The sequence below is a fragment of the Oncorhynchus mykiss genome, chromosome 22 (assembly GCF_057628025.1).
Source record: "Oncorhynchus mykiss isolate SJ-2025 chromosome 22, ASM5762802v1, whole genome shotgun sequence".
Taxonomy (NCBI): Eukaryota; Metazoa; Chordata; class Actinopteri; order Salmoniformes; family Salmonidae; genus Oncorhynchus; species Oncorhynchus mykiss.
In genome coordinates, this window is record NC_143043.1 from 28704916 (window position 1) to 28727779 (window position 22864).

The window sequence follows — 22864 nt, forward strand, 5'->3', positions numbered from 1 at the left end:
TCAACATTTGGGAAATTAGCCAATATACAATAATTGAATATGGCAAAATAATTAAACATGTCAGTTTAAGATGATAGTTTCTGAGTGGGCAACATATACTATTACAACAATGACATCTACACACTGTGGCCAGTTTATTAAGTACATCCATCTAGTGGGTCTCCAGTACTAGATTGCCTCCAGAACAGCATGAATTCTTTGGGGCATGGAAACATAACTCAATTTGTATAAATCAAATCAAATTTTATTTGTCACATACAGGTGTTTAGTAGATGTTATTGCGGGTGTAGCGAAATGCTTGTGTTTCTAGCTCCAACAGTGCAGTAATATCTAACAAGTAATATCTAACAATACACACAATCTAAAGTAAAGGAATGGAATTAAGAATATATAAATATTTGGAAGAGCAATGTCAGAGCGGCATAGACTAAGATACAGTAGAATAGGACAGAATACAGTATTTACATATGAGATGAGATGAGTAATGCAAAATATGTAAACATTATTAAAGTGACTAGTGTTCCAATTATTAAAGCGGCCAGTGATTTCAAGTCCATGTGTATAGGGCAGCAGCCTGTAATTTGCTAGGGATGGCTATTTAACAGTCTGATGGCCTTGCGATAGAAGCTGTTTTTCAGTCTTTCGGTCCCGGCTTTGATGCACCTGTACTGGCCACACCTTCTGGATGATAGCGGGGTGAACAGGCAGTGGCTCGGGTGGTTATTGTCCACCCGAGCCATGCCTTCCTGTGACATCGGGTGCTGTAGGTGTCCTGAATGTGCCCACTGGAGCCGGTTCTTGTTGTTTTTAGCTGATAGGAGTGGAACCCGGTGTGGTCCTCCTCTACAATAGCCCATCCGTGACAGGGTCCGACGAGTTGTGCATTCTGAGATGTCGTTCTGCACACCACTGTTGTACTGCGCTATTATTTGCCTGTTTGATTGCACGATTCTTATTAGACCTCTCATCAACGAGCTGTTTTCCCCCACAGGGCTGACACTGGATGTTTTTTGTTTGTCGCACCAATCTCTGTAAACCCTAGACACAGTCGCTGTGAAAATCTCAGGAGGGTGGCCTGTTCTGAGATACTGGAACCTGCGTGCCTGGCACCGATGATCATACCACGCTCAAAGTCACTTAGGTCACTCGTTTTGCCCATTCTAACATTCTATCGAAAACTAACTGAATTCCTCTATGCCAGTCTGCCTGCTTTATACAGTAAAACCACGGCCACATGACTTACAGTCTGTAGGAGCGAACCTTTTGTGAAAGGGCTGGTGTACCTAATAAACTGTCAATGGTGTATTCCTCACTCATTTAACCATTTAGAGAGTTAAATGCTCTTAAACACAATTTAACCGGGTGCTCTAGACTGAAGCCTCCATCGTGTATGTGCAGCAGCCGGAACATTTAAAGTCCCTAGCCTTATTATTTTCTTTGAAACGTCCTTTTACACATTTTTGAGGTTTGAGAAAGTCCCCACTGGGCATATACTTCACATCAACGTCTATTCCACGTTGATTCAATGTCATTTCATTGAAATGGCGTGGAAACAACGTTGATTCAACCAGTGTGTGCCCAGTGGGCCATGGCTCAATCAATATGGAGATATTTGGGAATATGTATCAAATGTATTTTTGCGTTAAATTCTTGGCTGCGAATGTGATGGAACTGGCTGTGAATCAGATAGGCCTACTGTGTGATTCAATTACGTTCAAATCATCAATGCTGCTGCTATGCTTCAAATTAAATGTTTAATGCCGGATTTCTATATAAAACGCACACAAGACGGTACTACATCTAGTTGGTGGTACAGTAACCAAAAAAGGTTGGGAACCACTGGCCTAGCCCAAGTCTTGCATGTAGATCCAAACAGTGCGTAATTTAGAATTGTATGGTTCGGTGGAAAACGTATGTTATCTTGAGCGGTGTAATACAAATAACGCAACATACACACGCCCCCTCGAACTGCCCGCTCTGCGCAGTGTCTGTAGGATTTCGTCAGCAAGTAGGCGATAACATCTAAAAACAAAACGGGCCCGCTTGATCAAGATGGGGCCTACTTAGACGAAAAGACTGGCTGGCCAAGTCTCATCGTCAACATCCTCTCCCAAAATTATAATTCGGTGAGGTCATGAACATAGGCCAAATAAATAATCCACCTTGCACAAAAGCAACATTATTCGAATTCAAATATCACACTCTAGTTCAGACCAAGGATAGACCGGGATGGTTGACACACTTAATTCTGTATTCATTTGTTCCCCATTCAATGAAATAAGAATAGTATCTCACATCACTCTATTTATCGTCTTAGGCCCTCACGCTGTGGGTGCTATACGGGGGTAGTGACACGTCTCTCTGCGGGGAAGTGATCCGTGTGCTCGGGGCCTCCGCGGAACTAAAAGCTCTGTGAAACAGAGAGAAAAAAGGCCTCTCCCGTTTCAACGCGATGTCCCATGAGGCCTGGACGGAGGCTCAGCTTCAATCAAACCATGACATCTCCTCCGGGAGGCGTACAGCACACCGAAACTCGATCCCCCCCATCTCTCTGCCATGCCTTCACTTTTGTTCACAGGCACCTCGCATGAGCAGCCAAGAGCGCAGCGGTGGTGTTGGGACTGTTGTTGTATTCAGTGGAAGAACACAAACAACAACAAGTGACATTAGCTTAAAATGGGAGGGCTGAAGCTTTGTCTCAGCAACGCTGTAAGCAGAAAACATGGCCTATATTCGGGGCTACAATCAATCGCTAGACAACAACATAATGACATGGGGATATACCAACACAAGCTCCAAAGAAAACTACATGCCTTGCCATACCTGCAGCAAGGATATACTGTGAATCATAAAAACATAACGGTTCATTTTTAATAGGTCATACTGTCATTGTTTCTCACTTCCCATACAGAAGGATTACTGTCCATTTCACCATATCGAACCAAAGTCAGGTGACACAGACATGGTCGCCCACATGGCCACAGAGAATTATATTGACATATTAGCGCATGGATTCCCCCTCGTAGATCCATTGATTTCAGCCGATTACAAAACGGCCCAACAGCGTTTAATGGGTTTAGAATGGAGGCGGTGAGATTGTTCCTGTGCGACGCAGATTATCATCTCCATGCCGCCCCACGGGGAGCCTAGAGACGCTGTCACAAATACCAGATCCATCAAACGGCAGGACAATAGCCTGCCAGGCTCCGGGTAGATAGGCACAGATCGAGGATCAGGGTAGGCTTTACCCTCCCGATCCAATCATTTAAGGGGATAAACACAAAATTGACTTAAGATCAGTGTCTATGCAATGTTCTTCCTGCTCCATTTATAAAGTCCCCGACCTGCCCATATAGACATGGTGGTATAGTGTATGGAGAGATCGTAACTCGAGCACAACGAGAGGAAACAATGACCTTGCAACCTACGCTATAGCAGGCTAATCTACTGCATCGTCAGGGGGGAATTATGGGGCCTCTCATTTTCTTCTTCCTTTCATGTCTAGTCCCCCCCCCCCCCCCCCTCACCCACCCCCAACCCCACCACGTCCCTCTTGCTCTCTCTCTCGTGCGTAATTTTGACCTCTGGGCGCGAACGGACACCTGGAGAATGAATCAGCACGGCTGACCTCATCCCACGAGCATAGTAGGCAATGAGGCGCTAAACAGTCCAATGGGATGCTATAAAATAAAATGCAACCAGAATGAGCTGTTTTAGGCTTTATGAAGTATAGTAGCCCGAGGTGGAATCAACTCTGTGAGTTTGAAAGTCAAATTATAGGTCTGCTGATTAAACGTTAGCCTATGCACTATACACAGCTTTAGAAAGAAGCAGGTCGTTCACTCTGGGCCATTCAGACACTCTTATCCACTCTTTCAATAATTGCACAAAAAAGGATACAACAACCACATAATGCGTGAATAAATAAAAAACGTTATGAAACGGGTCACTCACGAACAATCACAATAAAGATGCTAAGTGAAGTGCGCATCATTACGCATAGCCATCTAGCATAGACCTACAGGGGCATTGTCCAACAAATCGATAAATTCTTGGCTAAATATGGATACCTCCCACTGTTCCCCTATGCTGTGTGTGTGTGTGTGTGTGTGTGTGTGTGTGTGTGTGTGTGTGTGTGTGTGTGTGTGTACGCTCTGTGCTGTGCGCAAGGCCACTGAAGGCTTGGAGGAAGGCAAACAAAACCAAAAAACCAAGATGCAACTTGTCAAGATATAGTCTATATGGAAATTTGGATATCGGAAACAGAATACCTTCCACTGGGCACAGACGTCAGTTCAATGTCCAGTTCTGATTTGCATTTGGTTGAGTCATCAACTAACGGTAATTTAACGTGAAATAAACCAAACAAGTCACCCATTAGATTTAGCTGGGAAAAAATCCTAAATTTAATGTTTTGGTTGAAATGACATGGAAACTACGTTGATTCAACCAGTTTTTGACCCGTTGGCTGCTTCATTTGATTTATCTTGTATAGGGGTAAAATAATCTCTCTATAGCCATCTCAAATGTTATTTACATTGGGAAAGCACACCATTCTCTTCCTTCTACTATGAGTCCGTTTGCAGACCAAAACCAAAACCTTCTCTATCCAAATAAACCACATGATTTCCCCACTTTCAGGGTACTTACTATCATTGTTGAGTCATGTCATGGGACAATCGCAACGCAAGCTCTCACTTTGACTTTGGTCCTCTGCCTATCTGAAGTGATCACTTATCTGCCACAATGACTAGGGGGCAAACACTATGTCATAAATCACGGTTTCCCCCTATACCAGTGCAAGGCGGTTGGGAAAAGAGTAGGCCATGCCCCGTATAATCTCCTTCCCAGCCGTGCGTAGTAGACCTATGACATAAGCTCAGGCAAGCGAAGTATGTATGTATATATTTAAGTACAAGGCTAAACAGGGTGTGTGTGTTTGTGTATATGCTGGTGTATTTGAAGCGGCGTTTGTATACCAGAGAGACGATTTGGTCGACTCCAATATTCTAGAACCGTAATTCTAGAACGCTAACTAATACCATTGAGCTGCAACCAATGGAGACATCGATCGCGCCCCAATTAGTGTTCTATCACTGGCCCGAGGTCACACACGCCTCATGCGCGGCGAAAAACCATGCAGTCATTGCGAGAAACCCTGGCATACGGCAGTGGCTGCGTGCGGAGCTAGTACATGTGCATGAGTGACAATATACCTATATGGAAGAAAACTATCTCCCAAAAAGTTAAGGAATTTGCTGGTGCACGGTGGTGATTTAAGACTGAAACTGCCAGGCAGGCAGAAAGCCCTGTAACCTGTATCCCAGATCGGGTTCAAATGACAGAGAGAGATGGAGTGTGTTGAACTGTGTTGAACCGTGTGTAAACGGAACAATCCCCTCCTCTTGGCAGGGCGAGGCTGGATTCCGTAACCTTGTTTAGGGCGCGTACACGCACACAGTGAGAACACTTAGATCGATCTGGTAAAGAAAATAAGGTTTATTTAGTAGCCTAGCCTACTTCAGTCTTATCAGTCACTTTCCATCCAACCGTTCTCGGAACCGTTCGTTGACGGGGAAGCGTCGTCCTGTATGACTTACCGACTCATCGCTCTCCGGGTTGACAGGACGGTCCCGGTCGCCAAGCACAGGGCCGAATGACTAACTAAACCCATGTTATTTATCAACCACATGCCACTGCCCCGCCGAAACACACAAAGACCACCCTATGCGCTATTCTTAGAAGTTGCCGTTCCTCTTTCTCCCCCTTCTCGCTCTCTCACGCACGCACAGACACCGAGATAAAAATCCCTCCGAACCCGTATAGTAGAACTTTACACAATTCTCTTCCAGGCTTCGTAAGCTTACACTTCTGGGTTGACAGAGTCAGGTTGGAGAAAATCTATTTATGTCGTTGTGGTGTTGATAGGATACCCACAATAGGCTATCCTCTCATAGGAGGGGGGAGATCACGGTTTATAACCATTCAACAGTGGCAGAACGAATACAAGACCCACCAAAACCAAACGTCTTTATTACCCAAATATTTGTCTTACCTGGTCAATATCCTCTATTTCCAACTTTCCTTTTCCCGTTTTTCCAAGTTGTTCACGGCTCTGAGCAAATATTCGTGCGTGGAGGTTACGATTCCGTTATAAAATCATAGACATCTCGGGCCAGTGAATATTCAAACCGTTGGATATAAATATTCAGAAGTGTGTCTAACGGGTTATTTACTTGTCAGTCAATTAAACCATATGTTATAGTGTTTCCTTTACACTCGCACAACACTTTTTCACAGTGAAATGTCAATATGTTTACAGACGAGAGAAAAACCGTCAAAATCGACTTAGTGTGACAAATCCCTAGAAATAAGGTTTCCAATCATCCTTTATAGAACGTCCCAGTGGCTGGTAACGTACAGTTTAGCAGTGCGCAAGGATACAGGTGGTAAGGTCCGCGGACTCCAGAAATGCATTCAGCTCGGTCGTATCTCGCAGCGCCATGTTGGGTTTTATCAGAGCATGCCGTTTCAAAGCTCTTACTTCCAATCTCGTCAATCCCAGTCTATTCCGAAAATATACCATTTATCTCCGTCGATATTGGGAAAAAAGGTCGGGAATGTATATCTTTCCGTAGTTTTTCTCTGAAAGTTCCTGGTAGCTCCTTTCGTGCCGAGTTGCTGAAGACGCCGAACAGGGCAAGCGGAGCGGAGTGGATTGCTGTACCGCGAGCGGCTCTCTCAATCGCGCAGACTCTACCCAGAAGGCCAGTCGGGAGACCGCAATTACCATAAACCTCCTGCACATACACCGCGCGCTGGGGCGGGCGTGTAAAACAAAACACTAGCGAGAAGAGGGGGAGGGTGGCAGTGAACGGTAAAAGGGGAAAAAAATAAATGAAGGGTAGAAATTGACTGGGGGATGACGCCGTAGCTTAACGGGAGGCTCAGGCAGAGAGAGCGAGAGAGTGGGATAAGGAAAGTGAAGAGGTAAAGTAGGATTATGACAGAGAGAGGGAAGTGGAAAAAATAAGGGAGGGAGAGAACCTGCTCGTCCAAGTTCAATGAAGGGCCGTTTATTCTAGAACTTGAAGAAAAGCATCCAATGTAAAGCCTCCACACCTCAGCCGCTGAGTCAGACCCTCAGGGGCCTATGTTGATAGTGTGTGTGTGTGTGTGTGTGTGTGTGTGTGTGTGTGTGTGTGTGTGTGTCTGACACCGTGGGTATCAAGACAGTAAACACTGTGCTGTCACACACAGTGAACTAGATGGGCAGACTTCCCGAGTACCAGCCCAATGTACAGAAGTTTGGGCTTTACACAATTACCCAAACATTGTCTCACAATTCAAATATGTCACACCATCCAAACATATTGACAGGGGATGGCCAAGGACACTGGTTTTACAGCATATCTATTTTTCTCTGTACATATTTGGGTTCAATATTGCATGTTGCAAAGTCATGCCAGGCAGTGAGTGAGAAGTGTGATGAGGAAGAGAGGATGAGAGAGTGACCCAGAAAGAGAGAAAGGAGGGGAGGGAGAGAGACAGACCCAGAAAGAGGAAGTGGGAAGGCAGACGTTCTGTTGGTTGCTCAAGGCTGAGATGAATCTGTTAGGTCTGTGTGTAAGAGGAGGAGGCTAGGGATATCCAGCCTAGCCGGAGGTGTGGTGTGTGTGTTCTTGGAGTGTGTGGGTGTGTGAGGGAGAGCAAGAGAGAGGGAGGGTTAGGGAGGTGGGAGGGGAGAAGAGGCCAGGGAGGAGAGTTGGCAGGGGAAGGTCTGGGTGCATTTTATGCAGCTGCTGAGAGTAGGAGCTGAAAAAGCAGTGCCTGACACACACACTCTCTCTCTCAAACACACGCATTGAAAAAACATACAAATTAGTCCTTGAAGGCAAACTGTCAGGTGAGAATTTTCCTAAAACTAGCCCACTGAAGTCAGAGAGAGAAGCAGAGGCAGGGACAGGAGAGAGGGAACCAGATAAGACAGACAGAGAAAGAGAAAAGAGAGAGGAAGAAAGAGAGAATGCAGAATGAGAGGAGATGAAAGAGGGGCTGAGTGCTGCATTATTCTGCTCTGAAATCAGAGAGCCGTCGGCCCCAAGGGATTTGCACACACACACGCGCGCGCTATTAGCATGAGAGTGGGTGGCGAATCCTGAAAAGCCTGGGCTGGGGAAGGGTTGCTGTAGTAGTGAGGGTATGGAAGGTGAATCAGGGAAGGGAGTGATAGAGATGCACAGATCAAAAACAGGTTTTGTTTCTATTTAAAAAAATATATAAAAACTGAAATGTGTCATTTTGCATTCAACCAAACCCTCTGAGCCTTGTGACATGGCAAGGAAAAACAACCTTTCATGGTAGGGGAAAATGTCCTAATATTGTCATAAACATATAACAAATGGCATATTTCAGACTTTTAGTGATAGTCATCGACCTACTTAAGTGCAACCAGGAAAAGGCCACCTGATGGAGTGTCCATCTGACAAAGGCTGGTAGTGTTGTCACTGGCCTGGTCTAGAAGATCAAAGCTCGGATGCATGAATGCACACGTCCCCTTTCAGCTCCGCATTGGCCCTCTGGAGCATGCACAGACAGCCACCATACGCGGAGTCACGGGCCAGTCCTACATCAGAGCTCTGCGCGAGTGTGCATCCATGTGGATGTGTGACTTTGTGCTCATGTAAGTTTGATTGTGTGTGAGGTAGTTGTAGTTGCCCCTGTATATTTATGTGAAACAGTCAGAGCTCTGAGTTTGTGTTTGTGTCTGTGCATGCGTGTGTGTGTGTGTGTGTGTCAGTAAACCAAAACAGTGAATGCACACACACACCCCAGTGTAGGAGCAGCACTCTGGGAGGTCACAGTGATCCAGCCATCTGCTGCTGCAATCAGACACTGGAGCAGCTCTGACATACACACACACAAAGCCCCATGGAAACAGTTAGAGAAGCACACACATTACTGGCAATCGCACACAGTAGACACACTGCTGGCACACACACACACACACACACACACACAGCCAAAGACACATACATTTTGTACAGAACCCCCCCCCCCCCCCCCCCCACACACACACACACACACACATTCGGTTAGGGCGGCCAACATGCAAACTAGCACAGTGTCACGCACAATATCTCACTAACACACAAATGCCACACGCACACCTCAGGCTCAGGTTTCAGGAAGCTCTTTGCACGCAGCTCAGCTAGCAGCAGCCGGTCCTAATCAGCACAATCCACCTGCAGATCGTTATGGATCGCTTACCGCAATCCACATATGGACAGACACACACACTTTTATAATATACACTTACTCAGACAAACCGTACTATTTTTCTTTAGCACGCACACACACACTTTCTAACACACGGACACCTCTCTTACACTCATACTGCGCCCTCACTAATAATCGGGAATCCACCTTGAGATCGTTACGGATTCCTTATCACAATCCACCCCCCCCCCCCCCCCCCCCCCCCCCGCCCCGCCCCGCCCCGCCGTGCCGGGCTAACCGGTTCCCCACAAGCGCGCCACGCTGCGTTAGCGCAGCCTCACCAGGGATAATTACAGACCAGCGCAGTCGGGCAAGCATGGCCCCGTGCCAAGGCTGATCAGTGATACAAAGAGAAACGCGAATCGTTAAGGGCCGAGAATATAGACCCCTATAAAACTCAACTCTGGAACTCGAAGCCAGTTCCACTGCATTTTTTCATTGTTCCCTTCAAATCAGGGACTGATTTAGACCTGCAACACCAGGTGTGGGCATATAAAATATGTAGAAAACGAGCTTTATTGGGCTGAAATTAAAATGGTCTGTAATCAAATAACCTAGAATTAGCAGGGTTCCCTAAAAATGTCAAAAGACAAAAAAGATTAGCCTGGCTTTCAAGCATTCTGAGCAGACCAATAGCCTTTGATAGCTCAGCGAAGCTCGCCCCCTTCCCTCCCTCCCTCTCTCCCTCCGGGAGAGCTCTGTCGAGTTCCGCTCGTAACCTCGTCACCCACCGCACTCTCACCCCCCCCGTCCCCTCTATTCCGCCTCTCTCCCCACTCTGGCTGAGCTGTCAGGCTGCGCACACTCCAAATCAAGTGAAATAGATCATAAACAAAAGTAAAAGAAACAAAAAATGTACAGGAAACATTACACTCACAAAACTTCCAGAAGAATAAACACATTTCAAATGTCATATGTCTATATACAGTGTTGTAATGATGTACAAAAGAGAACATAAACATAACTATAGGTTGTATTTAGAAAGGTGTTTGTTTTTCACTGGTTGCCCTTTTCTTGTGGCAACAGGTCACACATCTTGCTGCTGTGATGGCACACTGTGGAATTTCACCCAATAGATATGGGAGTTTATCAAAATTGGATTTGTTTTCTAATTATTTGTGGGTCTGGGTTATCTGAGGGAAATATGGTCATACATTTGGCAGGAGGTTAGGAATTGCAGCTCAGTTTCCACCTCTCTCTCTCTTTCAAATAAACACACACACAAACATGCTCATAAACACATTGGCGCTACCGAGCTCCGAGAGGCCTCCGGCGCTTCACTCCCTTCCCGTGCTACTGCGATTAGCCATGGCAGGAGAGAAGGCATGATAGTGCGATACTTTTTTGTTGATGTTGCTTTGAGTCATCTCACTTTTGTTTATTTCACTTGCTCTGTCAATGTAAACACGTGTTTCCGATTCGAATAAAGCCCATTTGAATTTAACTGAATTGAGAGAGAGAGAGAGGCGCTCGAGACGGAAAAACGGAGTACGATTCCATAACGGAGCTCTCATCTCTGCCCTTCCATCTTCCCTCTCGCTGGTTCATTTCCACTTCTCCTCCTCCCTTCCTCCCCCCTCTCTCATTCCCTCGCTCTCCTTTCCGTTCAGGCTCCACCGCAGCAGATAAATGTCCGCGGCTCGAGAGGCGGCAGCTGGTATCTGGGGCGGTGACGGCGGTCGGCAGACGAGGGAAACATATAGACTGTGTGTGTGTGTGTGGGTGGGGGCTCGTTTTACGACATTTGGGAATTAAATGGCTCTCTTATAGAGCCTGTAGAGCACAAGACAAGACCAGACGAGGCACGTAAGGGCATGTTGGGGGAAAACGCAACGTTCAGTAGATACGTGCATACGTGCTATCCTTACGAAAACACACGTCGAAGGGCTGAATTATTATTTTATGTTATTTGATAAAAACAGAAACTTTAGAAAGGGGCGTTTTGCGCCACTATTCCCCCCCCCCCCCCCCCCCCCCAAAAAAAAGCCTCCTGAAACTGTGTTAAAATAAATGTTATGTGTTTCATTTAGACATTTTACAGTAATTTACTCTTATAAGCTACAGTCTAGGTATCTTATTTTAAATAAATAAGTCAAATATCGAAACCAAATGGCATTGCACACCTCACTATTAAAAGGTTTTGATTGACCTATTTTCATTTTTTTTAACCTATTTTCATTTGTGCACTTCCTGTCCAAATCTTCCTAAAGTATCAAAAAATGGATGATGTAAATCAATGAAATTACTTATAGATTATTTGGACATGATTTGGAAAATGCTGATACAGTGCCTTCAGAAAGTATTCAGCACCCTTGACTTTTTCAACATTTTGTGGGATTAAAATGTATTTATTTGTCTTTTTTTTTCCAACGATCTACACAAAATAGTGGAAGTGGAAGAAAAATTGTATTTTTTTTATTAATGGTAAATAAAACACTAATATAATTTGTTTAGTTAAGTATTCAACCCCCTGAATCAATATGTTTAAATCCCCGTTGGCAGCGATTACAGATTTAAGTCTTTCTGGGTAAGTCTCTAAGAGCTTTGCAAACCTGGATTGTACAATATTTGCCCATTTTTCTTTTTAGTATTCTTCAAGCTCTGTCAAGTTGGTTGTTGATCATTGCTAGATAGCCATTTTCAAGTCTTGCCATAGATTTTCAAGCCGATTTAAGTCAAAACTGTAACTAGGCCACTACTGAACAGTCAATGGCATCTTAGTAAGCAACTCCAGTGTATATTTGGCCTTGTGTTTTAGGTTATTGTCCTGCTGAAAGGTGAACTTGTCTCCCAGTGTCTGTTGGAAAGCAGAATGAAACGGGTTTTCCTCTAGGATTTTGCCTGTGCTTAGCTCTATTCCGTTTCTTTTTATCCTAAAAACTACCTAGTCCTTGCCGATGACAAGCATACCCATAACATGATTCAGCCACCACCACGTTTGAAAATATGAAGAGTGGTACTCAGTGATGTGTTGTGTTTGATTTGCCCCAAACATAACACTTTGTATTCAGGATATTAAGTTATTTCTTTGCCACATTTTTTGCAGTTTTATTTTTGTCCCTTATTGCAAACAGGATGCATGTTTTGGAATATGTTTCTTCTGTACAGGCTTCCTTCTTATTACTCTGTAATTTAGGTTAGTATTGTGGTGTAACTACAATTATGTTGATAGATCCTACGTTTCCTCCTATCACAGCCATAAAACTCTGTAAATGGTTTAAAATCACCATTGGTCTCATGGTGAAATCCCTGAGAGGTTTCCTTCCTCTCCGTCAACTGAGTTAGGAAGGAGTCCTGTATCTTTGTAGTGACTGGGTGTTTTGAAACACAATCCAGTGGGGAGAAGAAGTATTTGATACACTGCCGATTTTGCAGGTTTTCCTACTTACAAAGCATGTAGAGGTCTGTAATTTTTTATCATAGGTACACTTCAACTGTGAGAGACGGAATCTAAAACAAAAATTCAGAAAATCACATTGTATGATTTTTAAGTAATTCATTTGCATTTTATTGCATGACATAAGTATTTGATACATCAGAAAAGCAGAACTTAATATTTGGTACAGAAACCTTTGTTTGCAATTACAGAGATCATATGTTTCCTGTAGTTCTTGACCAGGTTTGCACACACTGCAGCAGGGATTTTGTCCCACTCCTCCATACAGACTTTCTCCAGATCCTTCAGGTTTCGGGGCTGTCGCTGGGCAATAAGGACTTTCAGCTCCCTCCAAAGATTGTCTATTGGGTTCAGGTCTGGAGACTGGCTAGGGCACTCCAGGACCTTGAGATGCTTCTTACGGAGCCACTCCTTAGTTGCCCTGGCTGTGTGTTTCGGGTCGTTGTCATGCTGGAAGATCCAGCCACGACCCATCTTCAATGCGCTTACTGAGGGAAGGAGGTTCTTGGCCAAGATCTCGCGATACATGGCCCCATCCATCCTCCCCTCAATACGGTGCAGTCGTCCTGTCCCCTTTACAGAAAAGCATCCCCAAAGAATGATGTTTCCACCTCCATGCTTCATGGTTGGGATGGTGTTCTTGGGGTTGTACTCATCCTTCTTCTTCCTCCAAACACGGCGAGTGGAGTTTAGACCAAAACGCTCTATTTTTGTCTCATCAGACCACATGACCTTCTCCAATTCTTCCTCTGGATCATCCAGATGGTCATTGGTAAACGTCAGACGGGCCTGGACATGTGCTGGCTTGAGCAGGGGGACCTTGCGTGCACTGCAGGATTTTAATCCATGACAGCGTAGTGTTACTAATGGTTTTCTTTGAGACTGTGGTCCCAGCTCTCTTCAGGTCATTGACCAGGTTCTGCAATGTAGTTCTGGGCTGATCCCTCACCTTCCTCATGATCATTGATACCCCACAAGGTGAGATCTTGCATGGAGCCCCAGACCGAGGGTGATTGACCGTCATCTTGAACTTCTTCCATTTTCTAATAATTGCGCCAACAGTTGTTGCCTTCTCACCAAGCTGCTTGCCTATTGTCTTGTAGCCCATCCCGGCCTTGTGCAGTTCTACAATTTTAGCCATGATGTACTTACACAGCTCTCTGGTCTTGGCCATTGTGGAGGGTTTGGAGTCTGTTTGATTGAGTGTGTGGACAGGTGTCTTTTATTCAGGTAACGAGTTCAAACAGGTGCAGTTAATACAGGTAATGAGTGGAGAATAGGAGAGCTTCTTAAAGAAAAACTAACAGGTCTGTGAGAACCGGAATTATTACTGATTGGTAAGTGATCAAATACTTATGTCATGCAATAAAATGCAAATGAATTACTTAAAAATCATACAATGTGATTTCCTGGATTTTTGTTTTAGATTCCGTCTCTCACAGTTGAAGTGTACCCTTGTTAAAAATTAAAGACCTCTACATGCTTTGTAAGTAGGAAAACCTGCAAAATCGGCAGTGTATCAAATACTTGTTCTCCCCACTGTATATATATATATATATATATATATATATATATATATATATATAATTCCACTTTGACATTATGGGATATTGTGTGTAGATCAGTGACACAAAATCTAAATGTAATCGATTTTAAACTCCGGCTTTACCACAACATGGGTGTGAATACTTTCTGAAGGCACTGTAGAGAGTACCATTGACTTGCATTGTATTGCCCTGGGGGCATTTTTGATTATTTATCTTAAGGCTTACCTACTGGTTTATAAAAAATGGTTATAAATCTAATTTCATTAGATTATATATATAACTTTTTCTAAATGATAAAATATTAGGTCAATTTAGCTCAACATTGTTCTGTTGGATTGACTTAAATTGAGATGAGAGATTACATTTTTAGTTGAACAAGAGTTCAAATAAAAAGTATGACAAAGTGGTTTTTCTGTGAGAATTACAGAAGTGTTTTACCTTGGGGGGTGTTTTACCCCAAGACAACATAATACAGCCATAATCATATGCATGGTATAGGAATTAGTTGGTGCTGTGCACACGCAACACAGAGATAGGCTACACACACACACAAACACCCACCCACTCACTACTCACACACACCACAAGCAAACAAACTAGCCTGTGCTGTGTGTGTTTGAGTGTTTGTTTGAGTACGTGTGTGAGAGAGAGACGAGGGGGGGGGTGTAATAAGACAAAAAATACATTTCATGCAGTTCCTCACCCAGCTTGTGCAGCCCTCACAAGCACGCACAGACGGACAGCCGGGCGAGCGGGCGAAGGATTTATATAAATCTAATTATCTAGATCTGCACGTTGTTCGTCATTGTATTATCAATCAACCAACCAACTCTGACAATGACAGGCAGTTGAACCAAGAGTGGAAAGAAGGCTGGGAACTCCCCGATGAGGGAAGCCCCTAGTTAAAACCGCATAGGCCCCATTATAGGGCAGTTTGCTGAGCAGTTCCCAGTGTGGGGCAGAAGCAACTAGAGGGAAATCATTAAGTTAGCCTACAGTGCATTTGGAAAGTATTTAGACCACTTGACTTTTTCACATTTTGTTACGTTACAACCTTACTTTAAAATGGAGACAATAAAAACATTTCCTCAACAATCTACACACAATACACCATAATGACAAAGAGAAAACAGCAGGGAGCAGGTCTCGAACCCTCAACCTTCTAGCTCGAAGTCCAGCGCGCTGTCGACTGTGCCGCAAAAGCATGCTCAAGCAGAGTCGATTTCTGTGGTTATAAACCCAGGGTCGTTACACTACTCCCTCCTTTCAAAGAGCGCGTCCTCACGCTAGCTTGCGGCTCTACGTCTTACAGGAACGCGCTCACCGGCCAAGCACACGCACTGTCATGGATGCAAGGTCCGATCCCTTCTGACACCAATGTAATGAAACAGCAGGGAGCAGGTCTCGAACCCTCGACCTTCTAGCCCGAAGACCAGTGCATTATCGACTGCATGCTCAAGCGGCAGAGTCAATTTCCACACTTATAAACTCAGGGTTGTTACAGTATTAAATATAAAAACAGAAATACCTTTTTTACATACGTATTCAGACCATTTTCTATGAGACTCGAAATTGTTTCCATTGATCATTTTTGGGAGTCCACCTGAGGTAAATTCAATTGATTGTACATGATTTGGAAAGGCACACACAGATGGGTAACAAAACATTTCTGCAGCATTGAAGATCCCCAAGTACAGAGTGGCCTCCATCATTCTTAAATGGAAGACGTTTGGAACCATGGAAGAAGTTTGGAATCACTTTCCTGACCAAGGCCTTTCTTCCCCCGATTGCTCAGTTTTACTATAATAATTTGTTTCACCTTTATTTAACCAGGTAGGCCAGTTGAGAACAAGTTCTCATTTGCAACTGCGACCTGGCCAAGATAAAGCAAAGCAGTGTCACAAAAACAACAACACAGAGTTACACATAAACAAACGTAGTCAACAAAACAAAAGTAAATATTCATAGAAAAATCTATGTACAGTGTGTGCAAATGTAGAAGAGTAGGGAGGTATTTAGCATTCATACAATTTAGCATTAACACTGGAGTGATAGATGTGCCGATGATGATGTGCAAGTAGAGATACTGGGGTGCAATAGAGCAAGAGGATAAGTAACAATATGGGGAAGAGGTAGTTGGGTCTACTATTTACAGATGGGCTGTGTACAGGTACAGTGATCTGTAAGCTGCTCAGACAGCTGATGCTTAAAGTTAGAGAGGGAGATATAAGACTCCAGCTTCAGAGATTTGTGCAATTTGTTCCAGTCATTGGCAGCAGAGAACTGGAAGGAAAGGCAGCCAAAGGAAGTGTTGGCTTTGGGGATGACCAGTGCAATGTACCTGCTGGAGTGCGTGCTACGAGTGGGTGTTGCTGAGAAAAGGCAGGGCTTTACCTAGCAAAGACTTACAGATGACCTGGAGCCAGTGAGTTTGGCGATGGATATGTGGCGAGGGCCAGCCAAGGAGAGCATAAAGGTTGCAGTGGTGGGTAGTATATGTGGCTTTGGTGATAAAACGGATGGCACTGTGATAGACTACATCCAGTTTGCTGAGTAGAGTGGTGTTGGAGGCTATTTTGTGAATGACATCGCCGAAGTCAGGGATCGGTAGGATAGTCAGTTTTACAAGGGTATGTTTTGCAGCATGAGTGAAGGAGGCTTTGTTGCAAAATAGGAAGCCGATTCTAGATTTATTTTTGGATTGGAGATGCTTAATGTGAGTCTGGAAGGAGAGTTTACAGTCTAACCAGACATCTAGGTATTTGTAGTTGTCCACATAATCTAGGTCAGAACCGTCCAGAGTAGTGATGCTAGTCGGGCGGGAGGGTGCAGGCAGCAATCGGTTGAAGAGCATGCACAGTTTTACTAGCATTTAGAGCAGTTGGAGGCCACAGAAGGAGTGTTGTATGGCGTTGAAGCTCATTTGAAGGTTTGTTAGCAGTGTCCAAAGAAGGGCAAAGAAGTATACAGAATGGTGTTGTCTGCGTAGAGGTGGATCAGAGAATCACCAGCAGCTAGAGCGACATCATTGATATATACAGAGAAAAGAGTCGGCCCGAGATTTGAACCCTGTGGCACCCCCATAGAGACTGCCAGAGGTCAGGACAACAGGTCCTCCGATTTGACACACTGAACTTTATCTGAGAGGTAATTGGTGAACTAGGCGAGGCAGTCACTTGAGAAGCCAAGGCTTTTGAGTCTGCCGATAAGAATGCGGTAATTGACAGAGTCGAAAGCCTTGGCCAGGTCGATGAAGACGGCTGCACAGTACAGTCTTTTATCGATGGCGGTTATGATTTCGTTTAGGACCTTGAGAGTGGCTGAGGTGCACCCATGACCAGATCGGAAACCAGATTGCATAGTGGAGAAAGTACGGTGGTATTCGAAATGGTTGGTGATCTGTTTATTAACTTGGCTTTTGAAGATTTTTGAAAGGCAGGGCAGGATGGATATAGGTCTACAACAGTTTGGGTCTAGAGTGTCTCCCCCTTTGAAGAGGGGGATGACTGCGGCAGCTTTCCAATCTTTGGGGATCTCAGACGACACGAGAAGTTGAATAGGCTAGTAATAGGAGTTGCAACAATTTTGGCGGATTATTTTTGAAAGAGAGGGTCCAGATTGTCTAGCCCAGCTGATTTGTAGGCATCCAGATTTTGCAGCTCTTTCAGAACATCAGCTGTCTGGATTTGGGTGAAGGAGATGAGGGGTGGCGGGGGGGTTGGGCAAGTTGCTGCAGGGGGTGCTGAGATGTTGGCCAGGGTAGGGGTAGCCAGGTGGAAAGCATGGCCAGTCGTGGAAAAATGCTTCTTGAAATGATCGATTATCCTAGATTTATCGGTGGTGACAGTGTTTCCTATCCTCAGTGCAGTGGGCAGCTGGGAGGAGGTGCTCTTATTCTCCATGGACTTTACAGTGTCCAAACACTTTTTGAAATTAGTGCTACAGGAAGCAAATTTTAGTTTGAAAAGACTAGCCTTAGATTTCCTAATTGACTGAGTATATTGAGGGGTGGTCGTTGCATATCACGGGACTGCTAATGCAGAACGCCACAGGATGTTTTTGTGCTGATCAAGGGCAGTCAAGTCTGGGGTGAACCAAGGAGTATATCTGTTCTTAGTTCTACATGTTTTGAACGGGGCATGTTTATTTAAGATGGAGAGGAAAGCACTTTTGAAGAGCAACCAGGCATCCTCTATTGACGGGATGAGGTCAATATCCTTCCAGGATACCCAGGCCAGGTCCATTAGAAAGGCCTGCTCGCTTTAGTGTTTTAGGGAGCGTTTGATATTTTTGTTACATTTTTTATTTCACCTTTATTTAACCAGGTAGGCTAGTTGAGAACACCTTTATTTAACCAGGTGGGCTACGGGTGGGTGTTGCCATCGTGACCAAGTGATGAGGGGTGGTCGTTTGACCGCGGACCCAGAACTCACACAGACAATGAGGCAGTGATCGCTGAGATTCTGGTTGAACACAGCAGAGGTGAATTTAGAGGGCAGGTTGGTCATGGTGATATCTAAGAGGGTGCCCATGGTTACAGATTTCAGGTTGTACCTGGTAGGTTCCTTGATGATTTGTGTGAGAAACTGAGCAAACAGGGGAAGAAGGACATTGGTCAGGAAAGTGACCCTAATCCAACATATTACTTACTACCTTACTCAAAAGCAAGTGGATTATTTATCTTATAGCTTTCCTATGTTTACATTTAAAAAAATATATATAGATCTAACTTCATTGGAATATATTTAAAAAAGAGATCAATTTACCACCAAACGTTAGTGATGACACAGAGGAAAAGTTTTGTTCAGCAAGAACAGTGACAGCAGGGAAATAATTTGGTGATATCTTGTGGTCTTTATGTGAATTACGAGGGGGGGGGGCACTTACCCCCTACTACTACTACTACTCTAAAGTTTAGGCTACCGTTAATTCCTGATTCCTTATTTCACATTTGTTTATTGTCTTTTCGCTTGCTTTGGCAATGTAAACATAGCCTGTTTTCCATGCCAATAAAGCACATTTTAATTGAATTGAGAAAGCGAGGCACCATTCCCAGTTGGCCTCTATCGGGAAGTTAAGTTTGTGCGAGTCCAAAAATGTAGGCTATTAATGCCTCCCCCATTTCATACGAGGTTGACTTCAGCCATGGGCGTAGTTATTCTCCCTCTGTGTACTAGCCCGCCTACTGACTGCAAGGCGCCGTGCGTCACCCCTGGGTCAAGGCCACCGTCCAAACAACGTTTCTCTCCGAATCCTGCGTGTCGCCAAACACTGCGCGCTCTCTCTCCCATTGTGACACACAGACAAACACACGATCGATCGGTCTCTTTCTCTCCCACATAGGCTACTGTCTATTTCTATCACACACATTCTTTCAAACACATTCTACCAGACTGTTAAACTCTCTATACACTAGGCCTACTCTGAGACCTACTAGAAGTGACTCAGTGGCAGAGAGGCGAGGCTATAGTACGCAGTGCGTGCAGCCATGCCTGTGTGCTGCGAATGTTCAGTAGTATCCAATTACATCACATGCAGCGATACCGTGGCAATAATTATTCCCGTGTGACAATGAGATTGTTATTTCCAGGCACTTGGATTTTTTTTTTTTTTACAGAGACGTTCAAACGGAGTGGTGGGGGTAGATTTCTGGAGGACCATGGACACTTTTTCATAAATCAAAATCCAGTTAACCAGATTTGGAGACATAGCAGAGGCCAATGGGGTTAGCAGAATAATTCATATCCATGATTCTACAACCCCAGAGACACGATTTGGCAGGCACACACACACACACACACACACACACACACACACACACACACACACACACACACAGTGTTGTGTTACCATATTTCCCTATATATGATCCATGATTGACAAGGTTGACAATGTGACAGGAGAATAAACACAGCCACTTGTGAAATGTGTATCCTGCTTGTTTATTAGATGGAGTGCAGCAGAACAATGGCAGTGTGCCTAAACTAGGATTGGTGCAGCGATTGTATGTGGTTTGAGAGGGGACTGTATAATTATGTGTAGATACGATTCTGTGTTAGGTCTATATGCGCATCCCCAAATGGACCCCTTGCCCCATACCTCCTATGCACTTGTGTAGATGACTGTTTCACTAATAGTTATCCAGTTCTCCATAAGTGCACTCGGGCTACGGGGGTTGATTTGGGAAAGGAGCGACATCCTTGTCAGGATGTTCAGCAAAATCACATCTCTCTTTTCATCAGCCCGTCAACCACACAGCACCTCTAATAGCCTGCTAATCACATTGCGGTTCTCTAGATGTCAGCCAATGACATAGTGTCGAAGGTAAATGACAGGCCGTCAGAGGCTCCTACTGTCCTTGTGGCAGCCGCTACATCAAAGAGACAGGTGACTGTGTGTGAGTGTGTGTGTGTGTGTACATGCATTTGTGTGAGACAGGCATCAAAGAAAGAGTGTAAGTGTGTGAGACACATTTTAAGAAAGTGTGTGTGTTCAATTGTACTGCTTCCACCCCCATTGAGGCCTAAACAGGAGGACATGGAGACCATTTAGGGGTCAAGTTAACCTTTTCACATTCCAGTCAAAAGCATCCATACAAAAATATAGCGTATACACTAATATATATACAGTACATTGTCTCTTATAAATACAGTATAACAGTTTATCAAACAAACTCAAACCTGTGGGCAGACCACAGCATTTCATGGAAAAACAACATACAGATGCATAAAAGTACAAAAAACAATGGACATTTTACAAGAGTAGCAACATTAGTAACGCCATATGTAAAGACAACAACAGATATGATAGAAGTTAAGCGGTTCAAATACTGGATTTTGTTCGTTTAAATCCCCAGCTATCGTTGGGACATGAATTGTTCTAAGATATCTCTTCACTCCCTCTCCCCATCTTGGTTTCACAATTCCATCACCCCCCCCCCCCCCCTCCTCCCCCCTTTTGCATTTTTCCCTCCCTCCATTTATCTGTCTGTTTTGAACGGAGTCCTTTTATGTATGTTGAGTTGAGTTAGAGAAGCTGTATGGTCAGCTACTGTAGCATTAGCACCAGAGGGTTATACTACAAAGCAAGATCAATGAGTTAGCCTGCTAACTGATAAACAACCAGAAATAACTACTGATTTTCTGGTTAATTAAGAAAGCTAAACTTAGATTTGCGTTTTGGTTGTCGAGTCAATTAGACCATGCCCATTTCAAGCTTATCTTTCTAAAAAAAGTTATAAAAGTTATATCAGAATATTCAGGTAAGTTAGCTAGCTAACTTGTTTAACTTGCCTTGTATTATAACCCTCAGAGCTCAGTAAGTCACATATCATGCTGGGCATTATCGTGATCGTAACATGTTCTTGGGAGGGATTTGCTAACAGTAGTCATACAGTATAAAAAAGAAGCCAGAAATAACATAATAAACACAAGCTAATAGCATAAGCAGCAGGTAGTCTAGAGGTTAAGAGTGTTGGGCCAGTAACCGAAAGGTCGCTGGTGCAAATCCACAAGCCGACTTGGTGAAAAATCTGTGGAAGTGTCCTTGAGCAAGGCACTCAACTCTAATTTCTCCTGTAAATCGCTCTGGATAAGAGCGTCTGCTAAATGACAAGAAACATGTCAATGTAAAAATAACATGGAGAGCTCTGTAAGCCAAGTGACTATGCAGAACCTGGGTACATGTCAATAGTCTTAACTCTTTTCCTCTCCTTTCAACATTAAACACACATTTTGCTTTCACCTATGCTGTCTTTTCAGATCAGTGCAGATGAAGGAAAGAAGGTGAGGAGAGGAAGCCCCTTGGGACTAGTGATATGCTAGCCTGGGTACCAGGACAGTCTGTTGTTTCCTTAGCCAGCTCTGCAGTTGTTGACTAGGACTGAAGCAGAGTCAGACTGGCACCCAGGCTAGTGTGTAGCATTAGGTTTGAAGGCTGTTTAAAGCACTATAGCTGCTTCGCTGGTTCTGTTACGATGCTGTGTAAGTCAGACAGAAAGGCAGGATAGTGTGTGTGTGTGTGTGTAGTTGGAGGTTATTAAATAGTAAAGGATGTGGATTAATAATGGATCCTGACAGATCTACCACAGAAACCCCTCACTATCCCTCCTTTGCTCCATTTCTCTCTTCCTCCCTACGTATCCCCCCCTCAGAACTAATCTCTGTCTGTCTGTCTGTCTGTCTGTCTGTCTGTCTGTCTGTCTGTCTGTCTGTCTGTCTGTCTGTCTGTCTGTCTGTCTGTCTGTCTGTCTGTCTGTCTGTCTGTCTGTCTGTCTGTCTGTCTGTCTGTCTGTCTGTCTGTCTGTCTGTCTGTCTGTCTGTCTGTCTGTCTGTCTGTCTGTCTGTCTGTCTGTCTGTCTGTCTGTCTGTCTGTCTGTCTGTCTGTCTGTCTGTCTGTCTGTCTGTCTGTCTGTCTGTCTGTCTGTCTGTCTGTCTGTCTGTCTGTCTGTCTGTCTGTCTGTCTGTCTGTCTGTCTGTCTGTCTGTCTGTCTGTCTGTCTGTCTGTCTGTCTGTCTGTCTGTCTGTCTGTCTGTCTGTCTGTCTGTCTGTCTGTCTGTCTGTCTGTCTGTCTGTCTGTCTGTCTGTCTGTCTGTCTGTCTGTCTGTCTGTCTGTCTGTCTGTCTGTCTGTCTGTCTGTCTGT

At 44.3% G+C, this 22864-nt stretch overlaps 1 protein-coding gene across 4 annotated transcripts in view; it reads right to left on the reverse strand.

The window, feature by feature from the left end:
- The window catches only part of LOC110501997 (BCL-6 corepressor), a 91915-nt gene extending 84975 nt beyond the window's left edge, over nucleotides 1–6940 (reverse strand). For 2 of the 4 annotated variants that reach the window (XM_090215757.1, XM_036959541.2), the window contains exon 1: nucleotides 6056–6940. The gene's annotated coding sequence lies outside the window, so the exon portion shown is untranslated. The remainder of the gene's footprint in view (nucleotides 1–6055) is intronic. The other 2 variants (XM_036959540.2, XM_036959539.2) reach the window with 2 other exon arrangements.
- Between the last annotated feature and the right edge of the window lie 15924 nt (nucleotides 6941–22864).